This window comes from Halyomorpha halys, unplaced genomic scaffold (assembly GCF_000696795.3).
Source record: "Halyomorpha halys isolate HHAL.00 unplaced genomic scaffold, Hhal_1.1 Scaffold596.1, whole genome shotgun sequence".
NCBI classification, from domain to species: domain Eukaryota; kingdom Metazoa; phylum Arthropoda; class Insecta; order Hemiptera; family Pentatomidae; genus Halyomorpha; species Halyomorpha halys.
The window spans coordinates 294,560-310,071 of NW_027106269.1; the positions used below are offsets into that span (position 1 = coordinate 294,560).

At 30.4% G+C, this 15,512-nt stretch overlaps 1 protein-coding gene across 2 annotated transcripts in view; it reads right to left on the reverse strand.

The window, feature by feature from the left end:
* Positions 1–11,595, reverse strand: part of kkv (hyaluronan synthase-like protein kkv) — a 117,749-nt gene extending 106,154 nt beyond the window's left edge. For both annotated transcript variants that reach the window (XM_014426839.2, XM_014426838.2), the window contains exon 1: positions 11,448–11,595. The gene's annotated coding sequence lies outside the window, so the exon portion shown is untranslated. The remainder of the gene's footprint in view (positions 1–11,447) is intronic.
* Between the last annotated feature and the right edge of the window lie 3,917 nt (positions 11,596–15,512).

Sequence of the window (15,512 nt, forward strand, 5' to 3'; positions counted from 1 at the left end):
ATATTGAAGGAATTCAAGAACGACAGGAAGGCAGAGCTTAGTGAGTTTTGCTGGAATACATTTTTTAGCTATAGTCAATAGTTCAGATTTTAGAACAGAAGAGAGCAGGTCATCAGTAGTAACATGGTGGAAAAAATCTAGAATTAAAGAGAGCTCTACGAATATTTGAAGGCAAAGAATTACAGAAGTATAAGAAATGGAATCAAAAGGAGTATGGTTTACTAAGAAAAATAGGATAGTAATTGCTAGAGTTGCTGTTTGCAACATAGTTTCTGTGAATCTTTTCCTTCGAAAAAGAATCAAGAGCTACGATGTATAAACTATGGCAGAATTTTACTTTTGCACTACATTTGAAAGACTGTTAGGTTGTGGGGAAATCATTATCAGATGTTCACGTGAAATGAAAAAGTTTTCTGTTCTGGTGTTTTCATTTTAATTAGGTGATTCTCTTATTCCTGTGGTGGTCCAGGAAGGTTAAGGTTTTGAGAGGACTTTTATGAAGCCCAAACCTCCACCAGTTCGATAATTCCGTTTTTGGGGAAGTTAGGGATGAAACAGAAGAAGATGGATTATGTGGTTTGTACCCGGTTTCAGAGCCGGCAATGATGTGGTAGGATATGTAGGAAGTCATCTAAGAATTTTTCAGAACGTGCATTCAGAAATTTAAAATTAACAAGGGAGGGTAATGAAGAATTAGACATGTAATGTAATAAATGGAATTATCATGAAAAGGTTTATTACGAAATAGGGAAAGTTCGTTTGATTGGAAGTTGAGGGAACATCTAACAAATTCATGCGCTAATTACACAGTAAAATAAAGTCTATTATCGTACTATAACATGAATATGTAAGCATTTAAAAAATATATATACATATAGTATTTTTTTTATTATCTATACTTTTAGTAATTTTTTATGATTAAAAATTAATCCAAGAAACTTCACGTTGGTATTCGGCGAAAGGTTTTGCACTCAGGAAACCCATGCGCAATGAATAATTACGTCCACAAATTGTCAATGAAGGGAACTTAAATTTAAACTATGGAACTTTCGTTCACAATGTAGTTATGGAAATAAATCGAAGCTAACAAATACAACAAATTAACTTGATTTGCTGTTACTTTAAGTAGAAACTTACTAAATACCGTAACGGATCTTCTCTAAGATACACGAGTGATGAGTGAAAGCCTTGAGAAAACGTTCCCCTGGCATTTTCTTTTGAGCATTAGATCAAGGGAACTTTTGTATCATGGGTTCTTGCAGTCATGCTCGACTCCCTTTCTCTGTTTCTGTTTATCTCTGTCAGCATTTGAAAAACCTTGAACCGAATGAATCACGGTGCATCGAAAAACGTTCACTCAGGCAAGAGGATTTCCGAAATTTTTAGTGAATTTCATTTATTCAACTTCATTTACCGACTCAGATACGAACTGAAAAGCTAGTCTAGCATCCATTCATTGTAACTTTTTTAGTATCTAAAAGATAAGCTTCACTGAAGGGATAATTCAATTTGTTGTTCATCACGAATGAATATAATATTTAAAAATAATTGTTTTTTAAAAATCTGTTGCTTTAACAGATTTTACATCATTAAAAAATAAGCCTTTCATTTTGTGTTCATTAACAAATCCTAAAAAATTAGGACATTCTTGCCTAGAAAGCCAAAGTTAGTGTCAAATTACTAACGAGTAACCACCGCACACTTCCACATGCCATCAAGGTGGTGGGAACTTATTTAGTATTCTCTTTAAAGATGACAGTCATCTCTCTAAAGAGTCGAGATATACAATGTTTTTCTTATGATTATATATTTTAGTTCGAATTTTTAAATAAATTAATAAAATATGAAAACGATAGTGAAAGTGATTTTAACAAAATATTTCTATCTGCATGCTGTAAGAATGTCTACAATTCAATAGTTGGCCACACTAACATAGTCCCGTCTTTATCCTCATAATGTGGGGAACTGACCCTTCGATGTGGTTGTGTAAAACCTGGAGGTTGTGTATAATGATGATGCAGAACGTTATGTGATAACACTGTAAAATTACCTATGTGATGATCCGAGACTTCTACGGCCATAATTGTATTTTTTTTTTTTGTGGTCTCACCCTAGAAAAAAAAGCTTATATTTTAAACAAGATTTTATGAATTGGAGCAAATTTTAATAACATTATTCATTGGACTAAAACAGTTTTTCGTAATTTAAACACATTATTCATTCATCCTAAAGTTTTTTCATCTAAATTGAATAAAATCAATATCCTTAGAATTAATTAAATATATAAATAAAAATTTCATTTTCTCTTGTATTCAAAAAGTTGTATTCGGTTTTAACAGGGGTTTGGTTGGAGGGTAGATGAAATAGGATCTTATCTTTAAAATAAATTCATGTGAGGTCATATCTGATAATGAAATGTTTTGTTGAATATTTCTAACTTTGGGATTTTTTAACAAAAACTTTGAAATAGATAAGTACCTATTTTGTATAAATTTTGGATCAGGATTAACAGTTAATTTTTAAAAATTGAGATAAGTTAAGTTAACTTTAAGATAAGTTAAGATAAGTTAATTAATTAATTTTTAAAAAATAAAATAGATTTTTTATGGACATTACCTATTTTCTAAATTACGAATACTTATTTATATTCTATTAATACCTTTATATATAATTTTATTGTTCTGTTTGGTATTATGTGCTATGAATTTAATGTATGATGAGCCTGTTGTTAGAAGGCATTTATCGTAGAGAATCCTAAACGTCTTAACTGCTTGGACCAACACTAATATAAGTGTTGATGTCTTGGCAGTCTAGATAGTTTTCTTTAAACCTAGTTAAGGTAGTACCAATGTTTTCTCTGTATTACAATAAAAATTATGTGAATTACACCAGCACCTACATATTTAAGAACCACATTAAATATTTATTGATTTATCGAGTTGAATGTGCTACCTTATTATAAGTAATATGGGGAAATGGTTTTTATTTCCTATCCTTTTAGTTTGAAAAATGTATTTATATTCCTCCTGGTTTTTAAAATTGTATTCAGTTGAACGAGGGGTCTGGTTTGAGGGTGGATGCAAGTGTTGTATTCAAAATTATTTCTTTAAAATATCGATTTTCAATCTTACTATTTTACATTACCATTTTAGTTCTAGCCTTTGGTTCACTACGTCAATAAATGTGATTTTTTTATTAATTAAACTAATACACTTGCGGTTTAACCTTCCTTCAATTTAGAATATAAGAGACTGTGCCAGACACATGGTAAGTACATGGGCAAGTGTATCTGTTTAACTTAATAACATTTAAAATTTATAAGAAATACAAAAGGAACAATAAAAAAAATAAATAGTTAGGTAAAACTAAAACCGCCATTCACTCTCTTATTACAAGTATTTGCGAAATAGCCTGCGCATCAACCATCGCAGTCTGGGACTACCACATTTCCATAAGACATAAATAGAAGTTATAAATTAATGGTGAAATTAGCCATTACTAATTAGGCAATACTCCAGAGGATTTAGAGCGTAACTATATCAACATACGAGATTAATCCAGGCTAAGGAGGTGAAACCATTAGCTTCATGAAGAGTGGAACCAGCCGGTCCAGTTATGTGAAAGTAGCTTGCTCCTTCTTCTCTTATGTAAACTGAGAGTGTTCTTTGCCACTCGGATCACGAAAACTGGCTTTGGAACCGCACCGATAAATTAAAAAAAATCATGTTTTGGTCCTGAATTTTATATTTTAGAATTTTAGCATACAAGAAAATATCTTAAACACCAGCTGCCCAGCTTTCAAAACTTTTTTATTACTGGTATTGTATCAAAAATGACAACAAATTAAACATAGGAGTTTGATAAACAAAAAGATGAAGAAAAATACGTAATTTCCTTGAATAAAACTAATTAAATTAACCTACAAATGGTTAATTTGAAATATAATCCTTTTAAATATCACTTAAACTCTCAGTGGTTAGCATCCATATGGGATATCGGTTCTTGCTTATTTTGAGAATAAATAAATAAAATTAAATTAAACGGTACAAGCGTAAACATTTTTGTTATTGATTATCAGAGCTTTATATCTATCAGACCTTTGGTTGAGTAGTTTAGTCTCTTTAAAAAGGTTCTAACTACAAAATTTAAAAAACAAAAAATACATTTTTTTTTAAAAAGTTACTTTGGGTATTAATCCGACATCTGCAAGTAAGGAAGATAGCAACAATCCTTAACGAAGACTCTTATGTGCTAAAACTGGAAATACATTAATTTGAACAACAGTATAACGTGTTTTTTTTATTCCTAAAAAGTTTGAAGAAATGTTTGTTTATAGGAATCTGTTCTTTCATAAATTTGTATGTAAAGAAACCTGATATTTTTTAGATTTGAACCTTGGAAATGACTTCAGTTAAAGCCTAAATGAAATGCAAATGAAACCAGATAAACGTGTTCAACCTAAAGACAACAGGCCTTATCAATCAGGTAAGTTGCAACAAGAATTTACTGGGGAAGGGACAAAATCTAAAGTTTCCAACAATTTTGACCGTATTTCAAAATTTACCCTTTTAAAAATCGCTTATTAATCAATAATTTTAGGTATTATTAACTATTTGAAATATGTGTAACTATAAATTGAATTAGGTTATCAAATATAAAATTTCTAAACTTTATGGGTATTAAAATTATTAAGAGGAAGGGTGATATCTAAGGATAGGATTTTTATGTTTTCACATATTTATACCTGACCTTGATATCTTCGATTCCTTACTAACTAACGATGTTTCAAGACATTTCTTGCCAAAATAAGCCATTTTTATTTCACATATTTTTAAATATTTGGCTTTTTTTACATATTGTTACATATTTTGTTGTAAATCACATATTTTCTGAAATATTTGTTATTTTTTAAATATTTTTAGATATTTTGTCCTGAATCATGTATTTCCTTAAATTATTTCTTCAATTGTAAATATATTTTTCTCAGCAACTAAGTAAAATTCAAGAGAACGCAAGAAACTCAAAGGTGAAATTTATCATTTATCATAAATAGTGCGTAAAAATTCTATATTTTCACACAGAATTACATCCAGAAGTTCTCAGAATCAATTAAAATGTTTTTGGTTTTTTAGGAAGAAAATAGCTTTATAAAAATTACCATTGCTTAACAGATGAAGTCGAACATTTGAAGCTGAAGAACTCATTTTTTTTTATAAATTAAAGTAGTCTGTGTCGAAAAGAATCGAATTAGAATTACAAGCAACTGATTGTGAGTTCATTCTTCTTGAAAGGTAAAAATCTTGTCCCTAACTATCAGGGCATCGAGGCATAATTTTATTATGATAATATAAGGATTAAAATACCGCTTGTTAATTAATTATTTATATTAAGATAATAAAATGAATAGGAAACATAAAAGATTTGTCTAAAGAAAAGATAAAAAAAAAAATCCTCTTGCTTTATTAAGATTCTTTCCCCGTAACCAGTCACTTTTACAAAGGCTCCGGGATTTGACGAACAATAACGCCTTATTATTTGTCCAAAGTCGTGCATGAACTTTCACTGTTTACGAAATACGTTTGGTCACGTTCTTACACTTCTGTTTTTAATTCGCGTTCTAGTTTTCAGGTATTGCGTTTGGTCTTAGTTCTAATTTTAACGATTCATGTTGATATTAAATGAATAGAGAGACATGCATTGTAAAAAGGATGGACATAATATAAACAATATTATTCACGGAATTTAATCATGTTCTCTTTCTTTATTATTTCCTTCTAATTTTTTATTATTATCAGTTTAGTTTGTTTTATTTTTTAAGTTAATATTGATTGATATATATTTTTTTTGTATACTATACAAAAGTGTAAACTGTGTTCTTCAAGTAAGAGAAGATAATGAAAGACAAATGACAAGGAAATAAGATATCTGAAAAAATAAAGTATTCATTAGGTTGTAGAGTTCTTTTATTTTAAAAATAAGATTTTTTAAAGTATTAGATTGTGAATGTAACACAGTTTTGGAAGCTTTCTGGCAGTTTAATTTTAAATTTCTCTACTTAGATGAGGATCTAGTTAGATGTACACTAGTGAGTACTACAGGGTACTATACTATTGATACTTCCATCCTATTATCAATGTTATTCAGTCTAAATATCGTCCATTCTATTTGTAACACCTGTTAACAAAGAGTTGCAGTTGAATTTGGTTTCGGTAGATTACTGACCAGGAATGTGTTGTAATGAATGCAGGTAAGAGTTCAACCACAATAATTTGTAATTGTCAAGGTAAAAGAGTAATATGAAATGAAATGAAGAAAACAATTTTATTCAGGAACAAAAGGTAACTCTGTAACTACTGGAAAAAATGGTCCATTCTGAAGATGGGGAAAAAGTCTCGGAACGTTGATACAGGAGTATGTAAGTTATAAAGAAGGAATTTTCACAAACATTTACCTAGTATGAAACAATGAACCTGATTGAAAATCAATCATATCCATGCATTAAGTTCGAGAACAAAAATTATTTTGTATAAATAAATAAAATTGTATCCATTTTATTCTCAAAACATTTTTATATTCCTTTATAAGTTCGACGTTTCGGGCAATTCGGCCATCATTAAGGACAATCTGTCACAAACAGCTTTTATCACACGTATGATCATTAACAATACCAAACAAATAAAAATATTATTATATACCTTAATTAAATTTTAGAACCCCATCATTTTAAAAACAACTTTATGCAGGCTATTTTGCCGAGGTCATTTATCTGTCCACAAATTATCCTATGTGACATTAAAACATTAGGGAATCATAAAAATAAAATCAAGAGTAAATTTAACCAAAATATAGTTCTAATAAATAAATTAAATGCTTGACGTGAGTGTAGGGGAGGTTACAATTATTATTGTGATAAATTTTAACAAAGAAGGTTGTGATAAAAAGTTTTAATTTTTAATTTAATATGAACAATTGACTAATTAGGTAATCAAACATAATTTTATAATATCTTATTAACAACATTAAATGATTCTCTAATGTTTTAATGTCACATAGGATAATTTGTGGACTGATATAAATGACCTGGGCAGAATAACCTGCATACAGTTCTTTTTTAAATGATGTGGTTCTAAAATTGAATTAAGATAGATACTTTATTAATAACATTATTATTTATTTGGAATTGTTAAAAATCATATGTGTAATAAAAGCTATTTCTGATAGATTGTCCTTGAGAATGGCAGAATAGGCCGAAACGTCGGACTTTTAAAGGAATAAAAAATGTTTTGAGACAAAAATGGATAAATTTTTTTTATTTATACAATATTAACCAGTTTCAAGAAAGTGTAAAGATTATAAATTAAGAATAATTTTGTTGTCATTAAGGTAAATTAAGCGTATAATAAAGTCAATAACAACAAACAAGATATAGCTCAGTTATGAATTAATATATACAAAAATACTAGAGTACATCAAAATAAAAAAATGAAATCCTAGCATTTAAGTCTATATGTTATATTATATTGTAACTTGGCCACTAATTTGGTTTATCTGAACCATTGTAAGAAAGTTGAAACTTATTTTTGTAATTTTTATTGCATTGATAATTTTTAATGTATATGTATTTTATATTCTCCTATTTATCATTTTGTTCATACTTTTTTACGAATTATCATATTTGCCTTTTTCCCCTTCCCTCTCTTGTTATATTTTTTATCCCGTATTTACTTTAAAGAAGGTGGTAATCCTGAAGATAATGCATTGCTGTAGTATCTAACATTTTTACCATGACTTATACCACCTTATATTTTGTCATATCCGTCCTCGGGATCTTGGCGTAGGTGCTGAAAACCGCTTTGGGACCGTTGGAAATTAAATGGACACCACCCACATGGAGTTGGTCAGTGAGATTGCATCAGTGCACCAACTCGACTGTTAAATCTGTTGAAAGCTTTATTACGGAATCGCACATTCCATATTGTTCGTTGATCTAATTATTGTAAATAGAAGGGCATAGCGCACAGTGAGTGGAAAGTATCCGGAGATTGTTACTGATACATCCGCAGATAATGGTGTTGCGTCATAATTACAAATAAGTAGCCTATATCGTAAGAACTCGAATCTGAAGGTGTCGAGTGAAAGAACTAGTCGAATTCCCTGAATTGGTAACTATTATTCTAAGAAGAAAAAAATAAAACCTGGAAGTTTTGGTTATATTTTAATCTTTTTTATGTTCTGAACTTTTTAGATCAATGGTCTTCAAATCTTAAGGATTTACGAAATTTTTTGGTGTTACATATTTTATGGAATAGTTATTCCGAATAAGTAAATATCAAAATCTTAAATTATCTTAGGTTCTTGGGTATGGCAACTTCAACCCAAAATAAATAGTTTTGTAACTGCTGCCATTTTCTATATAATTTGCACATTTTCTAAAATGCAACAGCCCTTTTGGCTGAAGTTTTTAATTTTTCAAAATTATTTAAATTTGATAAATAAAACATTTTTTATTGAAAATAGTATTATCAATATATTATAAATTATATTATGTAAATCTGGATATTAAACCACAACTAAAACAATCTAGAAATCTACCAATACTGTCTTTTCTAATTTGTAGATTGGAAACATTGTCGCTTGGGATGTTATGGGTGGCACTATGTGCGTTTCTTGTAAATTTCAGGGCTTACGCGCTGACTGGATCGAAATATTTAAAACTCGTTCCATGCCATCTTGTTCCATAAACTTCATCAATATAAAATTTTGAAAACACTTACTATTTAATTATTTTTATTAAAGTGAAAACTGACAGTGGGATTTATACCTACTTCGTGAAATTCTGAATCCAACGCTAGACGCATCAGTTTTGAGACTTAAAGTATTACTATGTGTAATATTATACTTTTTTATAAATTTATCTTTTTTGTTTATAAATAAGTTTGTTAAACTTTATTTTATTGCATTTATTTTAGTCTTTTTTTTAATTTGGAATATTGGTTTCGTTATTGGATTAGGGATTACTGTTTAACGATGGTCGTGCAAGAAAGCGAGTGAGTCAGATACTTGGAAAAGTACCTAGTTGCATTTTTGAACCATATTAAGGCAAAGTAACCGGATTTCTTAACTTTTTTGAAGCAAGTTTGAAACTGAACTTAGAAAAGGGTTTTGAAAAAGAATTTGGCTTACTATTCATTGTAAACACTTAATAAAACCTATAATTCATTAACATTTTACCTCTTTATAGGACTGCGTGTAACTAGTGCTATGGACATAAATTCAAAAAAGTAGTTCATGTTCTCTTGTAATTTTTTTTTTATTGTGGCCACTGACCGAAATTCATCATTCATCGGCCTTTTAGTGTGAATTTATGGAATGTTTGATTATTAGAAAATATGTTATAGGTATTTACAAAATAAATTATATATAAATTATACGACGGATAAAAATCTTTTGATTACTAAATTATTTAAAAAAAATAAAATAAACGTGATTAGCAGAGCTCCAGTAGGGTCGTTTTTTTCCGCTTACTTTTATTTAGAAAACGAGTATATTTCTTTTTATCATTGAAAGTAAATTCAAACTATAAACAAATTTTCAGTCCACTTACACCTCAATTCGGAAGGACTGTATAAGAGCACACAATCATAAAGGACCGAGTTTTGACTGAAATTTACCCCCATATCATATCAGACATCCCCAAAGCCCCCAAAATCCTGTTCTTGACGTTATGAAACAAAACTAAAATGAACCCCTTCCCCTGCAAACCTCTCAAACGACCTTCGACAAATGTAAAAGTTTATTGTTTTTTTTTCCAGAAAAAAACGATGAACATATTTGTTAATATATTGTTTATTGTTTAAAAACTATATTCCTCAGAATTCCTGATTTTCTAACTATATGTTAGTAATTTCTACAATATTTGTCTCTTTCTAAAACACATGAGTCGATATAAACCTGAACTCATTAAAAAATAATTATAGTGACTCAAATATAATCAATAATAAGTTGTATATAAATAATCTATGAGAAGTTGTAAGATAAAAAATCTTTCTTGTTAAGTATCCTTTATTTATAAACTTATTTACTTAAGTTTTTTTATTTTGTAGTTAGTCATATTTTACTCCATATTTTGTACAATAATATTTTTCTGCTTCTGTTCTTTCTTAGTTGTCATTTTTTTTTCTTATCTTTAACTTATAATTTTCTTCCCGTTTTATGTACTAGACCAACTCCTGTTTATCTCTCCAGACAATAACATATATAAATAGATAAATAAATTTATTTAATCACAACCCATCTTAAGGTATACTAACATTGTTGTCTTCTTCTTCAATAGTAACATTTATAATAAATTACATCTCTACCTACTTCGTCCAATATGTTATATATTTAATGTGAAACAAATATTGTCTGACACTTATTTAAAGCTTAAATTAAAAATATATATATGCATTTATTTAAAAAGTAAGGAGAGTACTTATTTACCCTCAGTCCTCAGTTTTAATGTAAATATATTCTTTACGATTCTCTGAAGGATCGAAAATAAGTTTATATATTTTTAATTGACCGATGTTTCAGTAGTTTTAGGACTGCTTAGGTACGTATAATTCAAGCAGAATATGAGATTAGGTTTTGGCAAAAAATATAGGTAAACTAGCTCAGAATAAAAACAGGATATTCTAATAATTGTCGGTTTGTAAGTTATTATTATGGCAAAAATGTTGTCGAAAATTACTAAGTATGATATCAGTCTATCAGTATTGCAATTAAACTTCGAAATTTTAATGTCTGTTTTTCCTTCGAATGTCCAACGGAACCTGTACGCTCGCCCCACTGTGCACCCCAACGCTGATTACTAAATTGCAGAACGTTTTTAGGGCATGCAATTACAATTAGTCGCACCGACCGTTTCGTGAAATACTGCTAAAATTATATAACATCTTGAATTAATGTATAATGTTACGTTAGTAAGAAAACATGACCATAGTGTGTCATATGATAGCATAAAGAAACAGGAACTTAGTCTTGCATAAGAAAATTTTCATTTGATAATCAATTTTATGATCTATTTGTGTAAATAAAAATATAAAAAAGATTAGATTTTGGCAATGATTTAATTGGCAATGAATTACCTGTAAATTCATAATGATGAAATATATATTAATTCTAAGAAATACGATCATTTAATTTGTTATGTTTTCCCTTAATTAAATAAAGTAATTAGGAATACGATGAATAACGTTGGTTATCTTCTTCATATCATGAATTTAGTTTTGGTATTTAAGTCTTTTTTCATACATAAAAATAATGCCTAGGATATTTTCATATCAACTTGATTATCTAACTGATATGTATATATTCTTTATAAATACAGTCTTTGTTTATATTGAATTTGATTGACATTTAAGCTGTTTAATAAATAAATATTAGCATAATAACTATAATACTACCTTAAACAGAAATTCCTTTAAAGATGCTCGATGAAAGTTTCATGTCCAACGGCACATACGGCGCGTACGTATAAGCGATCGAACAGGGCAAGAAGAGACCGACACCCTGTGAGGACCGATTTCACTCTGGATCTTGGATCTGGAGAAGGGGCTGAAGAGAAAGAGAAAAGGACACCGAAGGAAGGAGAAGGTGATTGGTTGAGGGGCCGTGACGTCGTCTGGAGGGGGGACTTTCGCTGTCGGCCCACTGGCACACTCGCCAAGGGTCTTGAAAGAATGTCGGTTCTCATTAGAAGAGATCTTATCTAGTCATCCTATATCATATCGTTTTAAATTAATCACACCGTTCTGGAGGAGGTAAAAGTGAAATTGTTAACATTCCAAATCACAAACTCTAAATCCAAGTACAAGAGCCAGGTGGAACAAAAGAAGTTTTTACCCCAATTTTTTATTACTCTAATGAAAACGACATGCAGTTTATAGTCAATTGATGACTTTGTATCCAGAGTTAGGAGAATAAAAAATGGCAACTGTTTCAAAACGTCATAAAAAATTAATTGTTCATTGGGAGCTCCATCTCTTAACTACTAACAATACTAAAGAAGTTTGCAGGACATCATTGAAAATAGAGTACATTGGCTAAAATGTGTGTCCTAATAGAACTGTTTATATTCGATAATTCTCGAGATACAGTTTCTCAAAAAGGAACATTGTTTTTTCCAAATAATGAAAAATCAACATTTTGTGAAATTATTTTGGGAAATATTATGGAAACTACTACTCCTACAATAGGCGTACAGATGTATATTAGCTGTCAATTGAGAAGTGGTAACAGTTTCGATGATGTTTGCTAAAATAAATTCACAAAATGTTTATTTATCATTGTCCGGAAAAAAAACATTTGATATTTGCAAGACAATAGGTGAGGAACTATTAGACGTACGATGCCTATAAGCACCCAAGTTAAAGCAAGTTGAATATGCTATAATGAAGTTGATAACGTTTACCTGGTAGAAGCAGAATTTTCCCTGATATTCGCTAAAATATTCATTTGTCGTTATTTGGAAAAAATGTATCTCGAGAACTATTGAACATAGGAGCTCTATTGCAGCTCTACATACAATAGAAAATTTACTCTACATGAATTAATGAACAAGGAAGTCTTTTAGTGTTGTTGGTAGTTTTAAGAATGTGTAGCTCCTCCTTAGATGAAAAGTGAACCAACATTTTAGGTTTTTTTCGAATAAAATAAACTTCAGGGGGCGTGCACATTAAATACTTCAATATTTTCGTATTAATAAACATTTTCTGAATCCGTTGTATAGTCTAGATATAAATTGAACTTTTTTCTAACATAAAATAAGGTGCATTATTTTATTTATTCCAAAGAACACAGAAATTATTTTTTAGTAACTTGGGGAATATCCAATATGACTCTTTACTGTAAATAGTTTTCATTAAAGTATTAAAAAATATGAATGAAATAACTTCTTTTATTCTCTCCTCCTGTCTGAACTATTAAGACAAAGATGTGTTCGTTCTCAACTCATCATTATTTTATCCTTGTAGTACCTGAATTTATTTGGCATGTCTCACTGTTTCACTTTGTAAAATGGATCATATTTTTTTCTTTGTTCAATTTCTTATCAGATTACGGCATTTCGAAGCGTAACTTCAAGTAATACATACGTAGCCTAAATGAATGTTTATTTTTCATTAATCTTCAACATTAGACACTAGTTAATAAACTAATTTTCCTTCAGATCTACGACTTCCAGAATAATACATCAGATTTCAATTCATTAAAATTAATAAAATTGAAACATTCTAAAAATGAAACCCTCTCTACAATCAAAAAGAAGGTTACATTCCATATAGTAGAAAGTCTAGAGGAAACTCGCTTCAATCGTAATATTAAAGTGGGCCATGAAAGTTTTCGTACGCAGGTTCGCAGTTAGTGTTTCTCGAACCTTTTGAGCATATACCATTTTCATTAAAATATTTGTTTGGATTAAATCCCGTATGTACAGTTAGATTTTTTGATTTATTGAATATTCATCAAAAAATAAAATAAATAATTAAATATCAAAAGGTGTGGGACGCCAAGGCCAATGGGTTTGACAATGAACCATGGGGATAAAACGGTTTTGCGGAGAGCCTCTGATTTTTTTCCGAATTACTATCGATTACTTGGTGGTAACTGATTCGACCACCGTTGTTTCCCTAATTCCAATCCACTAGTTTTTTGTCCTGTTATGGATGAGAGAACAGAATAGAGATTTGAAGGAAGTGGATATTTTTAAAAACTTATGTGTCGTTGTGTAATGTGTTGTACTATTTCCAGCTGAGGTTCGTTAAGTATCTGTACTATGTTTCGTCTCTCGAGTTATGTATCTCTACAGATCTTCTGTAGTATACCGTTCCGATAAGGCTGAAGGGTCATCAGGGCTGATTGGTACCAATAGTGTAGTAGGTGTGCGATATGTAGTAGTCATGTTCTGAGTATTACTTTTTATATCAGTAGTTTGAGTTTGAGTGACAGTCCTGGCCAGTACAGTAGGTGTCTAAGTTCGTTGGACATTGACTTTACAACTTGAATTCTGTGTTGATTGTGTGTAGTGTAAGAGAGGTATGACTCTAGTTTCATAGGGAGGTAAATGAGGTGTCTCTTTGTCTGCATCGTTTGCTCGTTTAGTTTTGTATCTCTGTTTGAAGTTTTCTTGTATGAAAAAGTGATGGCGTCAGTTTTTTGTGTATTGATGTTTATGTTAATTTCTTTAAATTTCTCCGTGATAAGTTGGGCTGATATTTGGCCATTGTCCACGGCTATTCTTGCATTTATGCAAGTTGAATATATAGCAATGTCATCAGCGTATCCAGGGATTTGTACATTATCAAACTTCATCCCAGCTACAAGGGCAGTGTGAATATTGAAAAAGATTAGTACATGATCCGATCCCTGGTGAACGCCGCAAGTTACCGCGAGGCTGAGGAGTGGAAATTTCAGTTTTGACAGGAAGTAGACGATTTCAGAAGTAGGCAACTATCTAATATATTTATGTCGAATATTGATCTCCACCTGTCTGTCTTCTTACCGATACTTCTTTTTGGAGCAGAGAGCAGCATCCTGAATGAGAGGTTACAAAGCCATGTTAATGCAACAGAGATGAAGATTCTCAGAAGAATTATGGGGAAAACGCGGAGGGACTGTGTCCTAAATTACAGGATTAGGGAGGAGCTAAAGATTAGCCCAGTGCTGGAAACTCTGGAGAGACAGAGATCCAATCAAAATTATGGAGGTGAGGCGAGTGAGGAGAAGACCGAGAGGGTGACCCAGAACATCATACGCCAACCATATGGAAAAAATTGGAAGGCGGAGAGGAAAGGCTCTGGAAGAAATCAGGAACCTTAGCAGGGATAGGAACGCACGGAACCGATGGTTGGAAGCATTCCTACGCTGAAGGCATATGGGTGGAAGAAAAAGAAGAAGAATATTGATGTAGAGAGGTGTCTTCTGTTACTGTTTATTTATAATGATACAAAACCTTTCTGTTTTGCAAATTTGTTGACCATATTTTGAACTTATTGATATTTACCATTTTATACGATTATAAAAACAGATCAGGTTAAAATCTAAATATGTTCAGTCAAAAAATTAAATAAAAACTTTAATTTTCATAAATAAGAGAAACTTTAATTGTATTTTTTGTAAAGTTAGTTTTCATGTACTTGGCACTACTGTGATGCCATCGATCTATAAATTAATAAATAGTAATACATAAATAATATAATTTGATCATGCTTGATAATATGATGATTTGAAGGACTTTGGGGTTATTCCTCCAGGAGAACTAATGCACAGGTGAGTACTGATAAAGGATTTGCCTATGGTTTGTTGGATGAGCGCATCACTGTACTCACTTGAGCTCTTACAATTTTAAAACCCGTGATGAAAAAAAATAAGTTTATTTTATGTCATGATGAGTGAGAAATGTTTTAGTGATTTATAATCATATTACCCGTCAATCGTCGATCCTCGACCATCTTTAGGAAACACAGAATTTG